This window comes from Bos indicus, chromosome 25 (assembly GCF_029378745.1).
Source record: "Bos indicus isolate NIAB-ARS_2022 breed Sahiwal x Tharparkar chromosome 25, NIAB-ARS_B.indTharparkar_mat_pri_1.0, whole genome shotgun sequence".
In the NCBI taxonomy this organism is placed as follows: Eukaryota; Metazoa; Chordata; class Mammalia; order Artiodactyla; family Bovidae; genus Bos; species Bos indicus.
The window spans coordinates 39,157,926-39,178,668 of NC_091784.1; the positions used below are offsets into that span (position 1 = coordinate 39,157,926).

A 20,743-nucleotide genomic window follows, 5' to 3' on the forward strand; every position below is an offset into this window, starting at 1 on the left:
CAGTCGCTCAGTCGTGTCCGACTCTGCAACCCCATGAATCGCAGCACGCCAGGCCTCCCTGTCCATCACCAACTCCTGAAATTCACTCAGACTCACGTCCATCGAGTCAGTGATGCCATCCAGCCATCTCATCCTCTGTCGTCCCCTTCTCCTCCTGCCCCCAATCCCTCCCAGGGTCTTTTCCAATGAGTCAACTCTTTGCATGAGGTGGCCCAAAGTACTGGAGTTTCAGCTTTAGCATCATTCCTTCCAAAGAAATCCCAGGGCTGATCTCCTTCAGAATGGACTGGTTGGATCTCCTTGCAGTCCAAGGGACTCTCAAGAGTCTTCTCCAACACCACAGTTCAAAAGCATCAATTCTTCGGCACTCAGCATTCTTCATAGTCCAACTCTCACATCCATACATGACCACAGGAAAAACCATAGCCTTGACTAGATGGGCCTTTGTTGGCAAAGTAATGTCTCTGCTTTTGAATATGCTATCTATGTTGGTCATAACTTTCCTTCCAAGGAGTAAGCATCTTTTAATTTCATGGCTGCAGTCACCATCTGCAGTGATTTCGGAGCCCCAAAAAATAAAGTCTGACACTGTTTCCATTGTTTCCCCATCTATTTCCCATGAAGTGATGGGACCGGATGCCATGATCTTCGTTTTCTGAATGTTGAGCTTTAAGCCAACTTTTTCACTCTCCACTTTCACTTTCAAGAGGCTTTTTAGTTCCTCTTCACTTTCTGCCATAAGGGTGGTATCATCTGCATATCTGAGATTATTGATATTTCTCCCGGCAATCCTGATTCCAGCTTGTGTTTCTTCCAGTCCAGCATTTCTCATGATATACTCTGCATAGAAGTTAAATAAGCAGGGTGACAATATACAGCCTTGATGTACTCCTTTTCCTATTTGGAACCAGTCTGTTGTTCCATGTCCAGTTCTAACTGTTGCTTCCTAACCTGCAAGAAAAGAAATGCAAAAAAGCAAAATGGCTGTCTGGGGAGGCCTTACAAATAGCTGTGAAAAGAAGAGAAGCAAAAAGCAAAGGAGGAAAGGAAAGATATAAGCATCTGAATGCAGAGTTCCAAAGAATAGCAAGAAGAGATAAAGCCTTCCTCAGCGATCAATGCAAAGAAATAGAGGAAAACAACAGAATGGGAAAGACTAGAGATCTCTTCAAGAAAATTAGAGATACCAAGGGAACATTTCATGCAAAGATGGGCTCGATAAAGGACAGAAATGGTATGGACCTAACAGAAGCAGAAGATATTAAGAAGAGGTGGCAAGAATACACAGAAGAACTGTACAAAAAAGATCTTCACGACCCAGATAATCATGATGGTATGATCACTAATCTAGAGCCAAACATCCTGGAATGTGAAGTCAAGTGGGCCTTAGAAAGCATCACTACGAACAAAGCTAGTGGAGGTGATGAAATTCCAGTTGAGTTATTTCAAATCCTGAAAGATGATGCTGTGAAAGTGCTGCACTCAATATGCCAGCAAATTTGGAAAACTCAGCAGTGGCCACAGGACTGGAAAAGGTCGGTTTTCATTCCAATCCCAAAGAAAGGCAATGCCAAAGAATGCTTAAACGACCGCACAATTGCACTCATCTCACACGCTAGTAAAGTAATGCTCAAAATTGTCCAAGCTAGGCTTCAGCAATACATCAACCGTGAACTTCCTGATGTTCAAGCTGGTTTTAGAAAAGGCAGAGGAACCAGAGATCAAATTGCCAACATCTACTGGATCATGGAAAAAGCAAGATAGTTCGAGAAAAACATCTATTTCTGCTTTATGACTATGCCATTACCGTTAGGTCACCACAAAACGGGAAATGCCAGCTAGATTCCAGAGTGAATCAGTCTCATAAAATTTTCGCTGGTTTTGAGACAACTTTCAACTGAGGTGATTTCAAACCTAGAAAGCCTTTTCAAAGTGATCCCATGGCTACACCGGATCAACAGTGGTTTGAAGCCACTGGCTGCAAAAATCCTCTTTGCTCTCTGATGTCTCTGATGACCTGGTCGCTGACGCAATGCTGTTGGAAGTTAATTCTTAGACCGCAGATCAGATACCATAGCTGGAATAAAAAGTCAATCAGGGAGTTTCCTGGCGGTCCAATGGTTAAGGACTTGGTGCTTTCACTGCCATGGCCTAAATTCAATCCTTGGTCGCAACTAAGATTCCACAAGGGGCCTGGTGCAGCCAAAAAAAAAAAAAAAACATTCCTTTCAGATTTGTGTGCTCAATCCCAGTGCCATGCGCAAAAATGGTATTGTTTAAGAATTGCATTTGAGGGACTTCCCTGGCGGTCCAGTGGCTAAGACTCCACCTTTCCAACGTGTCAGGGTGAGGGTTTGATTCCTGGTCAGGGAAATAAGATCCCACATGAATTTTTTTTAATCTACTCTTTAAAAAAAAAAAATGGGTTTGAACAAAGCTTCCTCATAGTCTACTGGTGTATTCACCCTGGTAGAAGCAATTAAGGATGTAGTTCTCCAAATAACTCCCAGGGACTAGGGATTCACCTTGCCATGCCCTGCTGATGGAACCGGGCATAGGCTTTCTGGAGGGTGATTTACCTATGCATGTGCAGAGCTTTAAAAATGCAAATACTTCTGATTCATCAATTTTATTTTTGGGAATTTATCATAAGGAGCAGGTTAAGACTGAGCAAGAAGATTTAGCTTAAAAAGTATTAATTGCAACACTAATTATGATACCCAAAACAGGACAATATAATTGGTTAGATAAATGATGAACATCAACCAAACTCATTCTGGTGGGAATATAATGAAGGCAACCTTTCTAGAAAATGACATGCAATTTATAGTTAAAAGCTTTTAAATAGGCATACATGTCTACCTATACTGCTGCTGCTGCTAAGTCGCTTCAGTCGTGCCCGACTCTGTGCGACCCCATAGACGGCAGCCCACCAGGCTCCCCCATCCCTGGGATTCTCCAGGCAAGAACGCTGCAGTGGGTTGCCATTTCCTTCTCCAAGGCATGAAAGTGAAAAGTGAAGTCTCTCAGTCGTGTCCAACTCAGGACCCCATGGACTGCAGCCTACCAGGCTCCTCCATTCATGGGATTATATATATGTATATCCAAAGCAAATAGAGTGGTGAAAAAAGATAAACACAAGAATGTCCACCAAAAGAAAAAAAAAGCATGTGTGTGTGTACATATGTATATATATGCTGCTGCTAAGTCGAATCAGTCGTGTCCAACTCTGTGCGACCCCATAGACCGCAGCCCACCAGGCTCCCCCGTCCCTGGGATTCTCCTGGCAAGAACACTGGAGTGGGTTGCCATTTCCTTCTCCAGTGCATGAAGGTGAAAAATGAAAGTGAAGTCGCTCAGTCACGTCCGACTCTTAGCGACCCCATGGACTGTAGCCTACCAGGCTCCTCCATCCATGGGATTCTCCGGGCAAGAATACTGGAGTGGGGTGCCATTGCCTTCTCCGTGTATGTATGTATGTATGTGTATATATATATATATATCTACCAAGGTATAGTTTATAATAGAAAAGCACTGAAATAAATCCAAATTCCAAATAGAAGAGCAGTTAGGGTTCAACCGTGCAATGAAACCACCTGCAGGGAAAAACTGGGGGTGGGGGGAGGTACACGTTCCTCTCTCAGCTTCCACGATATCACACAATTCTAGTTCTCTGTTGTACTGGTCCTTCATCTCAGTATCTCAGTATCCCTTTCTGGACCCTCCTTCTCTAAATGTGTAATTTTTTGGGCTCTTGTCACGTCACCCCAAATTCTCAGGAGATAACCACGTGCATCGCTATCAGTTTACATACCACCAATAACCTGACAACTCCCAGATGTATCTCTGCAGCACAGACTTGTTCTCTCAGATGGCCTAAAATCTTCTCGAATTTGTCTGAAAGTGAACTCTTCATGTTCTTCCTAACACTTTTATACTATCCTTCACCATCTATTTAAATTAGCACATAATCCACCCATTTGTCCAAGTCTAAAACATGAGTCAATTTTTATTCCATATCCAGAATATATCTAAAGTGAAAATGGAAGTCATTCAGTCGTGTGTGATTCTTTGCGACCCCATGGACTGTAGGAATTCTCCAGGCCAGAATACTGGAGTGGGTAGCCTTTCCCTTCTGCAGGGGATCTTCCCAACCCAGGGATTGAACCCAGGTCTCCTGCATTGCAGGCTTATTCTTTACCAGTTGAGCCACAAGGGAAGCTCAGAATATATCTAGGCTGCCTACAAATTAAAAAAAAAAAAAGAAACATGATACAGATAAACATGCAATACTAAACATATCTGTAACCAAAAGGAATCCCATAAGACGGATAACATAGAAGATGCACGAATTTCACTAGTTATAGGTAAAAGTTGCATGCCACAATGAAGACCTGGCACAGCCAAATAAATACATATTTTAAAAGGAAATAAAATATAAAGGGTACTTTATATTTTATACTTTATATAAAAGGTACTCTGTACCTGTGGGCTTTACTGCTGAGTGGCTCAGCAGTAGAGAATCCACCTGCAACGCAGGAGATGCAGGTTCAATCCCTGGGTTGGGAAGGTCCCCTGGAGGAGGCCATGGCAACCCACTCTTGTCTGGAGAATCCCATGGACAGAGGAGCCTGGTGGGCCACAATCCATGGGGTCGCAGAGTCAGATGTGACTGAGCAACTGAGCACATATGCAGACTTTGTACCTATGTTTCTTCAAAAAAAAAAAAAAAAAAATCATCAATATTAAGACCTGGGAAGTATCCTGAGACAGAAAGAAGTAGGTACACCCAGGAGTAGGAATGAATCTGCTGCTGCTGCTAAGTCGCTTCAGTCGTGTCTGACTCTGTGTGACCCCATAGACGGCAGCCCACCAGGCTCCGCCATCCCTGGGATTCTCCAGGCAAGAACACTGGAGTGGGTTGCCATTTCCTTCTCCAATGCATGAAAGTGAAAAGTGAAAGTGAAGTCGCTCAGTGAGTGTCCGACTCTTCGTGACCCCATGGACTGCAGCCTACCAGGCTCCTCCATCCATGGGATTTTCAAGGCAAGAGTACTGGAGTGGGTTGCCATTCATTTCAAAGAAAGAAAGAGGCCATGAGAGGAGAAAGGAAGCAGGAGTGGCTGGAGAACTGGTTAGACCTTGTGAGAACAAAATTTAGACTCCTCTGTAAGGCCCATAGGGCCTTTCAAGAGCTGCCCCAGGGTTCCTTTTCGGTCTTCACTCATCACTCTCATGGCAGTCTATGGTACCACGCAGATGACTAAGACTCATGACTTCAGCGTTCATGAGAGGGGGCCAGAGCAGCGATGGTTCCTGAGGTCACAGCTTCCAGAGCAGGGACAGAGTCACACAAGAAGCAGGACAGAAACCTTAGCGACTGAACAACTGGTGGCCATTGGCCGCACAGAGGGTCTTCGCCCACCTTCTCCACTTATACTGCACGTACAGTATAGCTTTTTCCTCTCGGTGAAGCGAAGACAAAACTTTCTAAAGAGATAGAAATTTCTTCGTGGCAGGGGTGGGGATCTCAAAGTGGGGGCTGGCATCCCTGAGGAAGGCCCCCTCTTTTTGGCAGAATAGGCGTGTTTGTATGCGTCTGGATGTGTGTCTCTGTGTATATGTGTGTATGTACAAATGCCTACCCAGTCTCTCCCTCACCTTCCCCATCACTAAGCACCCTAGTGAAACCTTCACATCGATATTCACACGGACTTTGTCACCTATTGGGAGAGACAGATCAGTAACATCAGAGAATGTCCCCAATAGCTACCTTTATCAATTATCCTGTTACATCAATAATGATGATTACCAAAGAGAAGGTAAGTGCTATAAACCTTAATAGAATTAGTGGTGTATCCATGCATGTTTGCAGGTAATGAGATGGGAGGAGGTATAAGTTTCTTATCTCTGTGATAGGGAGTTAGAAGATACCACTTGATGGATCAATAAACAGATATTTAAGTATATAAGGTCACTAATAAGGTGCTCAGTGTACTGTGTAAAACTGGGGGTTGCATCCATTTTATCATCTTTCCTAACTACTTATTCATCTCATGTTAAGGAATTGTCCAAGTTACACACTGGGACCCAATCTTCTCTAGTTTGTCTCTAATTCCTCTATTTTTACTCTAACAGCTCCAGCCACATGTAGGTATCTAGCAATGATCAGGGAGTGTGAGAGTTTGACCGAAGGTACGATACCTTGGTAGGCAGCCTTCCAGATGGCCCCCCCAGATCTCTGCCTACTGGTCTTCACACCCTTTTCAAGTTCCCACTCTGTGTACTAAGGGTAGTTTGTATGATGGTTAGCACATGGAGAACTGATGGTCTAAGGTGTCCAAGATTAGTTTGAAAGATGCTGTGACTCCCACTCTGCTTTCTTTCCCTCATCCCTCCTTCTGGGGGAAACACAACGCCATGTTGTGAGCGAAGCCCAGGCGATGAGGATCCGAGCCTGCCAACAACATGGAGGTGTGCTCCGAGCAGATTCTTCTTCCCCAGAACCCTAAAATGTCTGCAGCAAGGCAATGGTTGGACAGCCACCTTAGGAGAGACTGAGCTAGGACCACCAAGCTTTGCTGCTCTCAGATGCCTGACCCTCAGAAACCATGGGAAAAAAATAAATGCTCACTTGGGGGGTAATTTATTACACAGCAATAATCAACACATATGCTTAACTAGATTTCCTGCCTCTTATCAGGGTAAGGAACAGCCTAAGGTAATGCGTTGTGAAGATTCTGTTGATCTGCCTGGCTACCAGGCAACAGCTGTGATGTCATCAGGATTAGAACCCTCACTCCGAAAGGTCTTGCCAATGTGGGATGTCAAGTCCCAGATGAACAGACTGTCTTTTCTGGTAAGCACATCTATTTCTGCTTTCTTCTTTACTTCCCCAAACAAGGTCAATTACTAAAGGGATCTTCAAGCCAAAATCATTTCTTAATATTCCTTTTGTCAACAGACACACTTGAAATGGTGATTTAATGTGGATATTGGCAATTAAGAGTGTGTCACTCTCATTTCAATCCCTGGACTTCTCTCTTTAAGTTTTGGGGCCTCAACCCCAGTGCAACATGCAAGAGATGTTAAGTGTTTTTAACAATTTTTATATAGGGCTAGTCAGATATATGATTTCAGTGAGTTGTTAATATTAAAAATGAATATATAAATAATAATCACCATTTTATAAAGCTCTATTTCAACTGAAAATATCAGGATGCATATTTGAAAAGATATTTAATTTTACTTAACGGCTCTCAGTTTCCATCCAATATAAGCCATGTAATGTGGAACAAGGGCAGTTTTGAGATAACTTTTCTTTTTTTTTAAAGCTTCTTGAGACTAATGAAATACTGCAGTTAAAAATGACTTTTAATGTTCTTTTGGGAGTCCCTGAGAACCTTTATTTTTATGTCCATATTCTCATAACCCTTATATCCTCACACCATCAGGTGGATTTTATTTCTCAAATTATTAAACTTTGTAAGAATAAAGTTCCTTTCTACCGTAACTCTCTTAAATCCCCATGCCTCCCCCTTCCCTCCCCTACACAGTTGTCGGTTTAGTATATGTTACTCCAATCTTTATTCGATTACATAGATAAGTGTGTACTACAATAGGACAGCATTGTTTCGAAAGGGTTTGGTTTTGCAAAAACAATGGCTAAAAACACATTTTTCTGCAACTTGCATTTTGTTTTCCACTCCGAACTATGTCCTGGGCAACTTCCATGTTTAGTGTAACACAGTATTTTGTAACTTGATATTCCATAATTTGGCCATGCCTCCAGCTGAGGGAGAAATAGGCGTCTCCGATAATATTACAAACAACTCGATAAGTAACATCTGTATCCAGTTTGTTTACACGGAGTCCGACCACTAGTAGCTGTGATTTTTAAACAAATTATTCAACCTGTCTCAGTTGTTCATTTGTAAAGATCCCACTTCACCCAACCTTACAGGGTTACATGAGAATTAAATGAATTGACCTATTTGTGGGCAGCTCTTCGTAACTGTAACCCAAAGCCGTTATTTTCTTCCGTTAGCTTCGATCCTTCAGTTTCGGCTCCTGGGAGACGACTCCAGGGGCCGTGCGCTGAGCGTCATTTTCCAAATCAGAGTAACTCTGAACCGGGTGGGAGAATCTTCCTCTGACATTTTCCTGGTGAAGGTGAGAGGATTTTCTGACGGTTATGGCTTTTCTACTCAAAGGTTAACGGAAGTGAGCTGGACACACATTCTCCAACCCACGAGCTGCTCCTTCTACCTAGATGCCCAGGCCGGTCCCTCACCATCACGCTTGGGGTCCGAGCTCTCGGCCGAGAAGTCAATGGCAGGCGGCGCAGACACAGTCCCCGCCAGATCGCCCTCTGCCTCGCCCTTCCGCCTCGAGCTGCAGCCCAACATCCCCAGCGATGCGCGAGCCATAACTCAAACAACCCGCCAGTGCATCGCGGCTCTAAACTGACCCGGAAACTATCGCCACCGGATCCGGAAGTGGCACCTTGCGAGGCGGAAGTCCCGCCTCGGCCTCCCGCGCTCCGCTGTCGGGGGCGGGCCCTGGCCGAAACTCCGCCCCTTCTCCGTCGAATATGGAGGGCAGGGCTGGTCCAACGTGGATGCAGCCCTAGAGCTCGCAGCCAGGTGGGCTTCTCCTCGGGCGATTGCCAGGGATGCAGGGCTGGCCAGGGTGCGCCCCCGCCCGCTTGATCGCAGCCTTCGCTCCCGGCAGCCTCTCCCCCCTGCCCTGGAGAAGGCTAAAGCCCCCCGCTGACCCTCAGACCCCATTTAGGTCTTTCCTCCCCAAGTAAGCAGAACTCTTCATGTCTAACTGGTCCATCATTTCTTTTCTCCCTGGTCTGCACATTGCCTCATAAGGAAGACCCTGCAGTTAAATGGGTGAATGAATGAGTTTATTGCTCAGATGAGTACTTAAAACATTGTAATAAGTCTTGAATGACTCCCCTTAGTAAGCAAAGATTGTAAACATAAAAGCGTAGAGACAAAATTGTGAAAGGGAACTTCATATTATTTAATACCTCCCTGTTCCCAGCAGCTGTAAAGTAGCTCCTCGGGGAGCTGACACATCGAATTTGCTGCCGGGGAATCCCAGAACCAATCTTTAAAATTTTACACTGTTGAAATTATTTTATCTATTATCGTTTGGAATTACCTCAAGGCATTTTCTTTGTTATACTCACCAACGCCTTAATGGTGCATTTCTTTTCTGGAATCAGACATTGGCCTTCTAGAGGTTAGCGTAGATGAGTAAGAGTGAAAGCTAAAACAAAATCGTATATTTGACAAAACAAAATTTTTATTGTTAATAGTATTACACAAGGAATAGGCAAACTTTTCCAGAAAACCTTTTGAGTCAAGTTCCATTTGGCCATTATACTCTGTCCCCTCTTCTTTGCCCTTTCTGGAATTAAGCACTCTTCACTTTATCCAAATCTTTTTCTATTCACTTCTGTACCTGGCCATGTGCCCCTAGAACAATGTATATTTTGGACTTTAGTTTCTGGATTCTTACTGAATGTTGCATTATTGTTCTACAACTTGCTCTATCAATCAACAATGTGACTTTGATAATTTTTTCATTACTGCATTTTATTTTATTAATTTTTAGCCACACCTCACAACATGTGGGACCTTTGTTCCCCGACCAGGGATCAAACCAGTGCCCCCTGCGTTGGAATGGAAAGTTTTAACCAACAGACCACCAGGGAAGTCCCCAATTACGGCATTTTATGTATTACTCACATGCAAAGCTTCTATGATCGAATTAGGTGAAAATGTTTTCAGATTCCCCAGCAAGAGTGGATTTGTACTTCTGTGCAGTATGATTGCCCTCGAGGCCCCCTTTCTGACCACCATGGCCACCTTTTCATGCTAGTGTGCCCCACACTCCTCTTATTTGCCTAGTAGATCTTTCACACTTCTGTTAGGTAGCCATTCCCTTGTATTTGTTGGAACCTGTAAAATGCAAATCTAATTATCCCTTCCTCATTGTGTTGTTGAATGTAATTAAAGAGTTAACATATAATTCAGACATACAGAAGATGTGCTGGGCATATAATACCATGATAACAAGTAGTAGTATTATTTTATTATCTCTGATGTATGTATTACCTTATTGCCCTAGAAGCAACTCTTCTAAGAGACTTCATTCTGCCACAGACACTGACAACACCAGGATCAGAGAAAGCACTCTGGTGGTAGCAAAACTTCCTTAATCCTCCTTTATTGTACTAAGCTGGGATATTTTTCAGAAAGACTTGTGAATTTTCTCCAGCAGTGCTTTAAGACAATCTACACACTGAGATCTCCCTCCGTCTCTTTTACTGCTGCTTTTGCACACGCTAGCCCATCTGCCTAGGAAATCCCATGTCCCTAACCTTTTCTGGTCTCGCAGTAAATCCATGTATATACAGCTTAATGCTGGGGAATGTATGTTCTGACACTAACTGTGAGATCACAAGCGACGTACTTAACTTCTAATCTATAAAATGGAAATAGTAATTGTACCTACTTCATAGTCTTATTGTAGATAGTAAATGAGTTAATATTTTTAAACCATTTAGAAGAGGTTCCTGGGGGCATAGGGACCTCTCAGCTATTAGCTGGTAGCCAGTATTAATGCTACCGGCAAAGGCTCAGGGACCTCCCCAGTGATCCAGTGGTTAAGACTTCACCTTTCAACGCAGGGGTATGGGGTTGATCCTTGGTTGGGGAGCTGAGATCCCACATGCCTCAAGGCCAAAAAACCAAAACATAAAAAAACAGCAACAATATTGTAACAAATTTAATAATGACTTTAAAAATGATCCACATCAAAAAAAAAGAAAACAACTTTAAAGAATACCTTTGCTTAATGCTCATCCTTCCTCTTTGCTCCTAGGACACTGATCTTCCTCCCAGCACTGACGGACATCACTCAGGTCAGACACTCTGATCCTGGTGGGAGTGTCGGTTCTTTAGCCTTTGACCATTAGACTCCCTAACAGGAAGATTTCTTCTGAAAGTATATAATTTGTGTCTTCAGCACTCACTGAGGTGAGTTGGACATTCTTCCTCCTTTCTCCCCATTTCTTCCCCTTGCCCCTCTCCTTCAAGCCTGCAGTGTCCTAAGAATATAAATGTTGGGTACATATGTTAAAGTTGGTGCAGCCACAGAAGGAAACGAGAACAAGATTTGGAAGAAAGTTGATGATACGCACAGGTCCCAGAGCAGGGTCACCGCATGGCACGCAGGGGCAAGGAAAGCATTGGGTTTTGGTTAAGGGGCACAAGATAGGAGTGAGGGGAAAGCCTGAGCCCGACCTTGATTGGGTTGGGTTTTTTTTTTTTTTTGATTGGGGTTTTAATGGGAGAAGCAAGATACAGCAGAGTGAGCAGCTTAGGACTGGCTTGTTGGAATAATCTGGAAGGCTTTACCATAGGGGTATCTCAAGTTTTCCCTGGTGGCTCAGATGGTAAAGCATCTGCTTGCAATGCGAGAGACCCGGGGTTCGATCCCTGGTTTGGGAAGATCCCCTGGAGAAGGAAATGGCAACCCACTCCAGTACTCTTGCCTGGAAAATCCCATGGACAGAGGAGCATGGTGGGCTACATTCCATGGAGTTGCAAAGAGTCAGACTGAGTGACTTCACTATCTCAAGTTGCCTGATAGCTGGCCCTGGGGTGATTTAGGGGACAGGAAATATTGACTCCTGTGTGAGGGTGAGATAAGGAAGAGGTGAGGTCTTGAAGCTTGGGACGGGTTGGTTTGCATGGGTTAATTGAACTCTGCTATCTCTATGAGTTGGCTAGCTCTGGGACAGTCTCTCCTGGCCAGCAAGCTTTTTAAGATGTCAAAACATCAGCATCGTGAAATACAGAAAATAAGAGCACGTGATCCATCAATGCAGATCTGGTTGCTTCTGCCCAGAATGCTCCCCCGCCCCAGCCCCCACTTCACCCGCCTTCCAGTTACTATCCCTCAGGTCTGTAACGAAATGTTGACTCGTTGCATTTATACATGTCACGGGACCTCACGCCCTTTGTTAGTTTGTTTGAGCCCCACCATGACAAAGTGCCACAGATGGATTTTCTCATAGTTCAGGAGGCTGAACGTCCAAGGCCATGGACCACAGGGAAAAACCAAGAGATGTCCATAATAACGTAAGCTGGTAAAGAATCCGCCTGCAATATGGGAGACCTGGGTTCAATCCCTGGTTTGGGAAGATACCCTGGAGAAGGGAATAGTGACCCACTCCAGTATTCTGGCCTGGAGAATTCCAGGACTGTATAGTCTGTCGGGTTACAAAGAGTTGGACACGGCTGAGAGATTTTCACTTAAACATCTGGGGTCTTAACTGCCTGACCAGGGACTGAACCTGCTCCCCCTGCATTGGAAGCGTGGAGTCTTAACTACTGGGACCGCCAAGGGAGTCCCCACACTGCCCCAGTTTATAAGGATGCCTGTTCCTGGATTACAGTCAATTCAAGGACCTCACATTAACTAGATTACCTTTACAGAGACCCTATCTTGAAATAAGGTCATATTCTCAGGTGGTGGGAGTGATGACATGAATGTGTTGCAGGAAGGGGGACCCCTTTGAGGGCCTGAAACTGGGCTCTTGTCTAACACTCGGAAATGAATTGTCCGAGGAGACACATGTGCTGACAAAGCAAGAGATTTTATTGGGAAAGGGCACCTGGGTGGAGAGCAGTAGGGTAAGGGAACCCAGGAGAACAGCTCTGCCACATGGCTTGCAGTCTCGGGTTTTATGGTGATGGGATTAGTTTCTGGGCTGTCCTTGGCCAATCCTTCTGACTCAGAGTCCTTCCTGGTGGTGCACGCCTTGTTCAGCCAAGATGGATGCCAGACAGAAGGATTCTGGGAGGTGGTCGGACAGGTGGTGCCTCCTTTTGACCTTTCCCAAACTCTTGTGGTTGGTGGAGGCTTATTAGTCCCCTGTTCCTTACCAGGACCAGCTGTCTAAAACAACTCATGGCAAATGGTTACTATGGTGCCTGGCCAGGGTGGGCGGTTTCAATCAGTGTGCTTCCGGTAACAAATGTATCTGCTGTGTATGTGTTTCCCCTAACAAATGTATCTACTGTGTGTGTCCGGGGAACACACTTAAACCTAAAACACTCCCCTCACAGCTTTCTCTTCATCTTACTAGGTTAGTGCCTCCCACTCTGCACTTCATAGCACTTCATCCGTCTCGACGTGTGCTACATCCATCTCCCATGGGTGCTAAGTCACTTCAGTCCTGTCCAACTCTTTGCAGCCCTATGATCTGTAGCCAGCCAGGCTCCTCTGTCCGTAGGATTCTCCAGGCAAGAATACTGGAGTGGGTTGCCATGCCCTCCTCCAGGGGATCTTCCCAACTCAGGGATCGAACCCATGTCTCTTATATCTCCTGCATTGGCAGGCAGTTCTCTACCACTAGCAGCATCTGGGAAATGCCTCCATCTCCCATAGCATTTAGCATACCTTCATTCTAGATGTTGCATTTTTGAAGCCAATTTCTCTTTCTTCCTCCAAGTCCCCTCCCCATAAAAGCACAGTGAAAACCCCATTAACACAAGCACTGTTTATGTGTCTCTTGGTCATTTTTCTCCGTATGATGTACACCCTTTGATGCTCAGTGGATACTCAATGGAAAATTGATGAATGAATGAAAGTGTGAACTGTTTGGAGGGGAAAGTGGTCCATGTAAATAACTATACTCATAAATTAATATGTTTGTTGCCTGGAGAACATTTAAATCATTTTTACTAATTTCCAGAAGTAATCCTCTTGGGATGCATGACATTATGCTTGTAACTTAATTAAAAGGATTTATACATTTGCCCTGTAAGCAATTTATTACATTCCATAAAGAATCCCCTTGGAATCAATTTCATCACAGTTGCAATCTAATTTGAGATACATGATACCTATTCAATATTGTGTTATAACTCTGCATTCAGCAAATATCACTCAGTTATGTTTGATCATGTTCTTCACATAAGCACTAAAGTTATTTTTTATTATTTGCTATTTTGTTTCATCTACTGTGATGAAAGTCACTGCTTCAAGCATTTCTAAGTTGTTACTGTTAAGACTTAGAGACCAATTGACTTTACATACCTATCTTTTTTTAATCAGCCAAACTTTTATACTCTAATTGGGTTTCCATTGATTGTATTGACTCTCTCTCTCATCTTATTTTTATTCTTGTTTTTGTTTTACATTGGTCCAAAAAAAACACAACAAGAACCATATGAATCATTATGGTAATAATACACATTATGGTTTTCTTCAAACGTAAGATATTGTTAAATATCTTTGTTGACCAGCCAGCTGCACCCTTATTTCATAGTAAACATGTTTTCACAACTTATTTCTGCTCCCTCATTTGAAACCTGAGGTTATCACATCACTGTCCATTTCTCTGTCTTCATCTTCTGACTTTTGTGTCATTCCTTTATGTCCATCGGAGAAGGCGATGGCACCCCACTCCAGTACTTTTGCCTAGAAAATCCCATGGACAGAGGAGCCTGGTAGGCTGCAGTCCATGGGGTCGCTAAGAGTCGGACACGACTGAGCGACTTCACTTTATGTTCATGGAAGGCTGTAGTCCCGACTCTGTTTCAGCCATCCTACTCCTCAGTCAGAATTATTGCTCCCAACTTCACCATCTGTATGGATGACAAAGTCACCTTGATGTATAGTTTGCACCATTTTTCAAAGAGAAGTGGGGGAACTGAAATAATAGAAGAACAAAGAGACTGGTGAACTCTCTGAAGAACTCCCTCCTCTGCTCCTATGATCGTGTTTCCTGTGTTTTCCACATGTAACATCACTTCTATATTATGCCCAAACAAAATTGGCATTAAAAAAAGAAACTCTTAACAGTGACATCAGCAAAAATGGTAGCCTATGAACCTCAAGGGGCCGACTCTCACACTGAAAATCCTGCCAAAAAAAACTGTCAGAATCACCCTTATCAAAGCTCCAGAAGACAGTCAAAGGTTTTCAACAACGAAACACATGCTTAGTGATGGTCCAGAGACCAAGACTCCAAGTTCCCAGTGCAGAGGGGCCAGGCCACCTCTAGTTGCAGTGCACGGGTCTCTCATTGCAGTGGTTTCTCTTGTTGCTGAGCGTGGGCTGGAGGGCTCCCCGGGCTCTAGATCACAGGCTCAATAGTTGTGATGCGGACCGGATTAGTTGCTCCGAAGCAAGTGTGATCTTCCCAGATCAGAGAAAAGCCCACGCAGCAACAGAGACCCAACACAGCCAAAAATAAGTAAAATTACTTAAAACAGATCATTTGTAAACTCCCCTGAGACTTGAGTCTGTCAGAGTTGACTGTCATTCTTCTTAAAAAAAAAAAAAAGTATTTATTATTTATCTTGGCTGCTCCAGGTCTTCGTTGGGGCATGCAGGATGATTAGTCGGAGCGTATGAACTCTTCATTGCGGCATTCAGGAACTAGTTCCCTGACCAGGGATCGAACCCCACCCCTCTATATTGGGAGCACAGAGTCTTGGCCGCTGGACCACCAGGGAGGCTCCCTGATTATCATTCTTCAAGTCAGAAAAATGCTGAGCCTGGTGGTAGCCTCTTCCTTTGGCATCCTTCACTTTGTTCAGCTCCACGTTGAGGTATTTTTCTACTAAAGCTGTGAATTGTTTCTTTCAAATGCATATCAAGGTGAATTACACATTCAATCTTCCTTTCCTGGCTTGATTTTCTTTACCATCTCTGTCTTTGAGTCTCTGTGTCCAAGTCTTCAAGTCACCTTGCTTATTGCCACTCAGCCTTCAAGATTCAATCTCTCTGTACTTTCCGCAGGAAAAATGAAAGTTGCTCAGTCGTGTCGGACTCTTTGCGACCCCATGGACTATACAGTTCATGGAACTCTCTAGGTCAGAATACTGGAGTGGGTAGCCTATCCCTTCTCCAGGGGATCTTCCCAACCCAGGAATCGAACCGGGGTCTCCTGCATTGCAGGCGGATTCTTTACCAACTGAGCTATCAGGGAAGCCCACTCTGAACTCCCCTTCCATTTACCCATGCCTTTCCAGTTGTGTTATTTTCTCCCACTCTTCTTTTCTGGACAATTGTCCTTAATCGCTTAGCTGTTTTATATAAACATCCTGAAAGCTACTTAAGGCAGGGACAGTTTGGACTAACTCATCATTTCTCTTTCCCTGACTTCCAAAATAGTACCCATATCTTTGGTTACCTAGGTGGATATTTGCTGAATGAATGCAAGTGTCAACTGTCTCAGGAAAAAGGAGCTAGACACAGCTAAGGGTTGAATGTGTGAACCAATGGCTTTATTGCCCAGATGAACATTCAGAACATTATAGTAAGTGCCACGGGAGTCCTTTCAGAAGGCACTGCATTTGTAAATTTATTTTACTCTTTATATTACAGGCATTTTATTAAGTTCTGGAGAAAAATCTCTTTGGGATCAGTTGTTTGCTTGTGTAGTTGCTAAGTTGTGTCCAACTCTTTTGCGACCCCACTGGACTGTAGCCCACTAGGCTCTTCTGCCCATGGGATTTCCCTGGAAAGAATATTGGAGTGGGTTGCCATTTCTTTCTGCAAGAGATCCTCCGACCCAAGGGTTGAACCGGAATCTCTTCCATTGGTACGCAGATTCTTTCCCACTGAGCCCCCAGGGAAGCCCTATTAGAATCTTTACAAACTAAAGTGTGTCTCTTCATTTAGATAGTCTTCCTTTGGGTCTTGCATGTTTTTCAAGCTTATTATTTATTCTTTAGTATTTTGTTTAGCTCTTGAGAGTATTTTTTTCTATTTTTCTAATTTGGATATTGCTATATATAAATTTCAGGCTCCCCAGGTGGCAATGGTGATAAAGAATCTGCCTGCCAATGCAGGAGACAGAAGAGATGCAGGTTTGATCCCTGGGTCAGGAGGATCCCCTGGAGGAGGACATGGCAACCCACTCCAGTATTCTTGCCTAGAGAATCCCATGGTCAGAGGAGCCTGGTGGGCTGCAGTCCATTTGATGCACAGAGTCAGACATGACTGAAGCCACTTAGCACGCACACACGCATATATAGATTTGACTTTTTTATTGTGGTAAAATATATATAAGATTTATCATTTTAACCATTTTCAAGTGTATAGTTCAATGGCATTAAGAAAATGCACATGCAATTGACTTTATTTTTTTTGCAATTGACTTTTTAAATAGTCATATAAATCAGTCACTTTTCTGAAAACTCTTCAACAGGTCTTATGTATTTTCTTTTATCCCCAAAGAGAAGTATAACATGCTAATGAGAATAAGGTTGTCTCCACTCGAATACAAATATCTTGCTTTGATGGTGGGGAGGGGCAGACTTCCAAAACCACGTTTAATCATTGTTTAGGATAGTATGCTTTCTTTTTTACAAAAATTTCTTAATATTTATTTTTGGCTGTGTTGGGTCTTATAGTTGTGGCTCATGGGCTTAGCTGGCCCGAGGCATGTGGGATCGAACGTGAGTCCTCGGCACTGGAAGTCTGTCTTAACCACTGGATCAGGGAAGTCCCAGTGAGGTCCAATCTTAGTGATCGGTCTAGTAGCCAGGTGAGGCTTTGGGGCAGATCCTGGAGAGCGCATGGTCTTGTGGGGTACCTGCCTCCTTCGAGGCTTCTGCGTGGTCTTCAGGTCGTGGGGGTGGGATGGGAGCGGGCCTCTTCTACAGGCCCCAGAGATTCAGATGAGTCTGAGGTTCTACCACTTAGGTTTTCATCCTTAGTCTCAGGGTCCCACCTCTTCCTTATCAGAGCCCTGACTGTGGTGTTGGCGAGTAACCATGACTAAGAAGTTGACCATTTCTAAAGTTCAGCTCCTTTTTAAAAAAATTATTTTTAATGTATTTATGGCTGTGCTGGGTCTTCGTTGCTGTGTGAAGGCTTTCTCTAGTTGTGGCGAGCAGGGGCTACTTTCTGGTTGCGGTGCTCCGGCTTCTCACCGTGGTGGCTTCTCTTGTTGCCGAGCACAGGCTCTAGAGCACGGGCCTCAGTAGCTGTGGAAACACCGGCTTAGTTGCCCCGCAGCACATGGAGTCTTCCGGGCCAGGGATCAAACCCACGTGCCCTGTTCTGGCAGGCGGATACTCAACCACTGGACCACCAGGGAAGTCCCAAAGTTTTAGCTCCTTTTCTGTGAGCCTGAGCCTGGTCCTCAGAACTCTCTGCCCTCTGACTGCAGGTGACTGCTGCTTAACAGGCTGCTAAGCAGATCCTTCTGGCTTTGCTGTATATTGGTTAAGAGAGTGCCTAGAGGCAGTTGTTTTGCCTCTTTCAAGCATCAGTAGCCACCTAATTTCTGTTTTAAAAAATTTCCCCCACGTCCTCAAACACCAGAGAGATTGAATAAGCCAATGCACCCCCATCTACCACTCTCCCATCCACCTCCCCCAAGATAATGGTCATCACACAGCTGTCAGCATCCTAGTAAGCACCTGAAATCCTATCCTTAGACTCTGCTTCTTAGGACCACACCGGGTACCAACTCTTTTAAGCTGAGCCACGGAGAAGCAGGGCTTGAGACAATTCCAGTGCCTGCATTTCATGGAGGGGGAGTGTTTGGGGAGAAAGGGAATGGAGGAAGGACGGTCAGGAAAAGGAGTTAAGTAAGGATGCAGTCTCAGGGAGATGAGCTTGCTTCTGATTTCATTGGCTCTGGAATGTCAACTGTATCCTAAGGTTGGTCACTGTTTGAGGCAAGGTCTTTCTGAACCCTACATCAAGTGAGCCACTGGCCTAGGCTAAAAGGGGGAGGTATGTGGGCTTAACTTGCCCACGAGACAGCCCCGCATCAGCCAAGAACAGCTGTCAGAACTGGGTAACTCTGCGTTCTTAGCGGCCAACACACAGAGCAGCTGGGAGTGGTCGGGCAATAACAGCACCCACCACAGGCTCCTTCGGTATCTAGAGGCCCTTGGAAAACCTAATTTATTCCTTTGAGACACTTTTTGCTCTTTGATCACGTGATCACCTGGACTGGGAGGCGGAGCACTTGGTGTCACTTTCTGTGCGTGCGCTCAGTCGTGTCCAGCTCTTTGCGACCCCATGGACTGTAGCCCACCAGGCTCCTCTGTCCATGGGATTCTCCAGGCAAGAATACTGGAGTGGGCTGCCATTTCCTACTCCAGGGGATCTTCCCGATGCAGGGATGGAACTCAGGTCTCCTGCACTGGCAGGCAGAGTTTTTAACCACTGAGCAACCTCGGAAGCCCCTGGTGTCAGTTTACCTCTGGCGTAAAGACAGCATTGGTCAAGAAACTAGCTAAGTAATTTGTGTAGGTCCCACAGCTTGTAAGAACAGAGGCAGAGTGAAATTTCCTTCCAGCAGCATTCACTTTGGGTTGAACTCTGGTCTGGAGGCAAATGAGTTTCTGTGGCAAAAGCCAAAGACCTGGCTGTTTGAAGGCAGGGGCTTCCTAACATCCTTTGTCAACCTCTGCACTTACATCATAGGTTTGCTACAGTAAGTGGCCCTGAAGTTCTTTAGAGGAGTAGGGCCTCTCTGTTTGTTTTCAAGGCATAGAGGAAGGAGGAGGTAGGAGAAGGCCATGGGACAACCCCGCATCTCAAAAAAATTCTGTTCTAGAGAATGCCAAGGGATTAAAAAAAAAAAAAATCCCTGGGGCGAGAGAGGATGAGATGGTTGGATGGCATCACTGACTCAATGGACATGAGTTTGAGCAAACTCCTGGAGATAGTGAAGGACAGGGAAGCCTAGCATGCTGCAGTCCATGGGGTCACAAAAAGTCAGACATGACCGAACGACTGAACAACAATTCTACTATATTAAGAGGCTGGTGGCAGGGGCAGTTTGTCAATAGGATGTGAAATGGAAGATGAAATCAGAAGCCAGACTTCTCATGTGGCTTCCAAAGAAAGCATTTTGAAATAATCACAAAGCTCAGGTGACAGGCACTTGACTCCTTAATTCCTTTTCCTTCTGTATTTAATCACCTGAAAGTCATCTGGAAAAGGCAAGCAAATTACTGGCTCCATCCCTATGGCTGGTCTGTTCTTACAAATCTCTTAATAGTGTTGCCAGGACCATGCAGGTGAAATTTCATAAGCATTCTTCATCAGGAAGTAAATTGTGGTGTTAATCCCCAAGTAAAGTTGCTCAATCCTGTCCGGCTCTTTGCAACCCATTAGACTGTAGCCCAGCAGGCTCCTCCGTCCATGGGATTTTCCACGCAAGAATACTGGAGTGGGTTGCCATTTCTTTCTCCAGGGGATCTTCCCAAACAGGGATCGAACCCGGGTCTCCGGCATTGCAGGCGGATTCTTTACCGTCTGAGCCACCAGAAAGATCTTTAATCCCCAAAGTGGGTCCTGAATTTTGGAGGCTTGAAATTCACTTTTTCCTTTCTTGTTTCCTCAAACTTCAGTGTTCTGATTCCAAATGCACAGCTGATCACTTGAGTGACTTCTTTCTTAACAGTAAAATTAGAGCTACTTAGATATAGGGGGAGCAGTAAGATTCTGAAGGGCGGGGGTGGGGGAGGGGCGCTAATGGAAGAAGAGGCATGGAGCGGGATGTTTGTAGGCAGTTTCGGCTGGGCCCTAAGAGCAAAGGGAACTGGAGGCCTTCCGTGCCAGGAAGAGCAGACTTTTCTGTGGGTCAAGAAAGTAGCTAAAGGCTCTTAGGAAGGGAGCGACATCTGACCTGTGTTTTTTTAAAAAGAGGATCCGGGCCACAAGTGTGAAGGTT

The 20,743-nt window shown here is 44.6% G+C and overlaps 1 protein-coding gene and 1 long non-coding RNA gene across 2 annotated transcripts in view; one reads left to right on the top strand and one right to left on the bottom strand.

The window, feature by feature from the left end:
• Positions 1 to 7,563: 7,563 nt before the first annotated feature.
• Positions 7,564 to 8,482, bottom strand: LOC139179773 (uncharacterized). The gene is made up of 2 exons (XR_011564135.1): positions 8,294 to 8,482; positions 7,564 to 8,163 (listed from the first exon to the last, which is right to left on the bottom strand). It is a non-coding gene; the product is annotated as an uncharacterized lncRNA (long non-coding RNA).
• USP42 (ubiquitin specific peptidase 42) overlaps positions 8,061 to 20,743 on the top strand; it is a 56,767-nt gene continuing 44,084 nt past the window's right edge. Inside the window, exons 1-2 of the mRNA XM_070780219.1 lie at positions 8,061 to 8,172; positions 10,903 to 11,057. The gene's annotated coding sequence lies outside the window, so the exon portion shown is untranslated. The remainder of the gene's footprint in view (positions 8,173 to 10,902; positions 11,058 to 20,743) is intronic.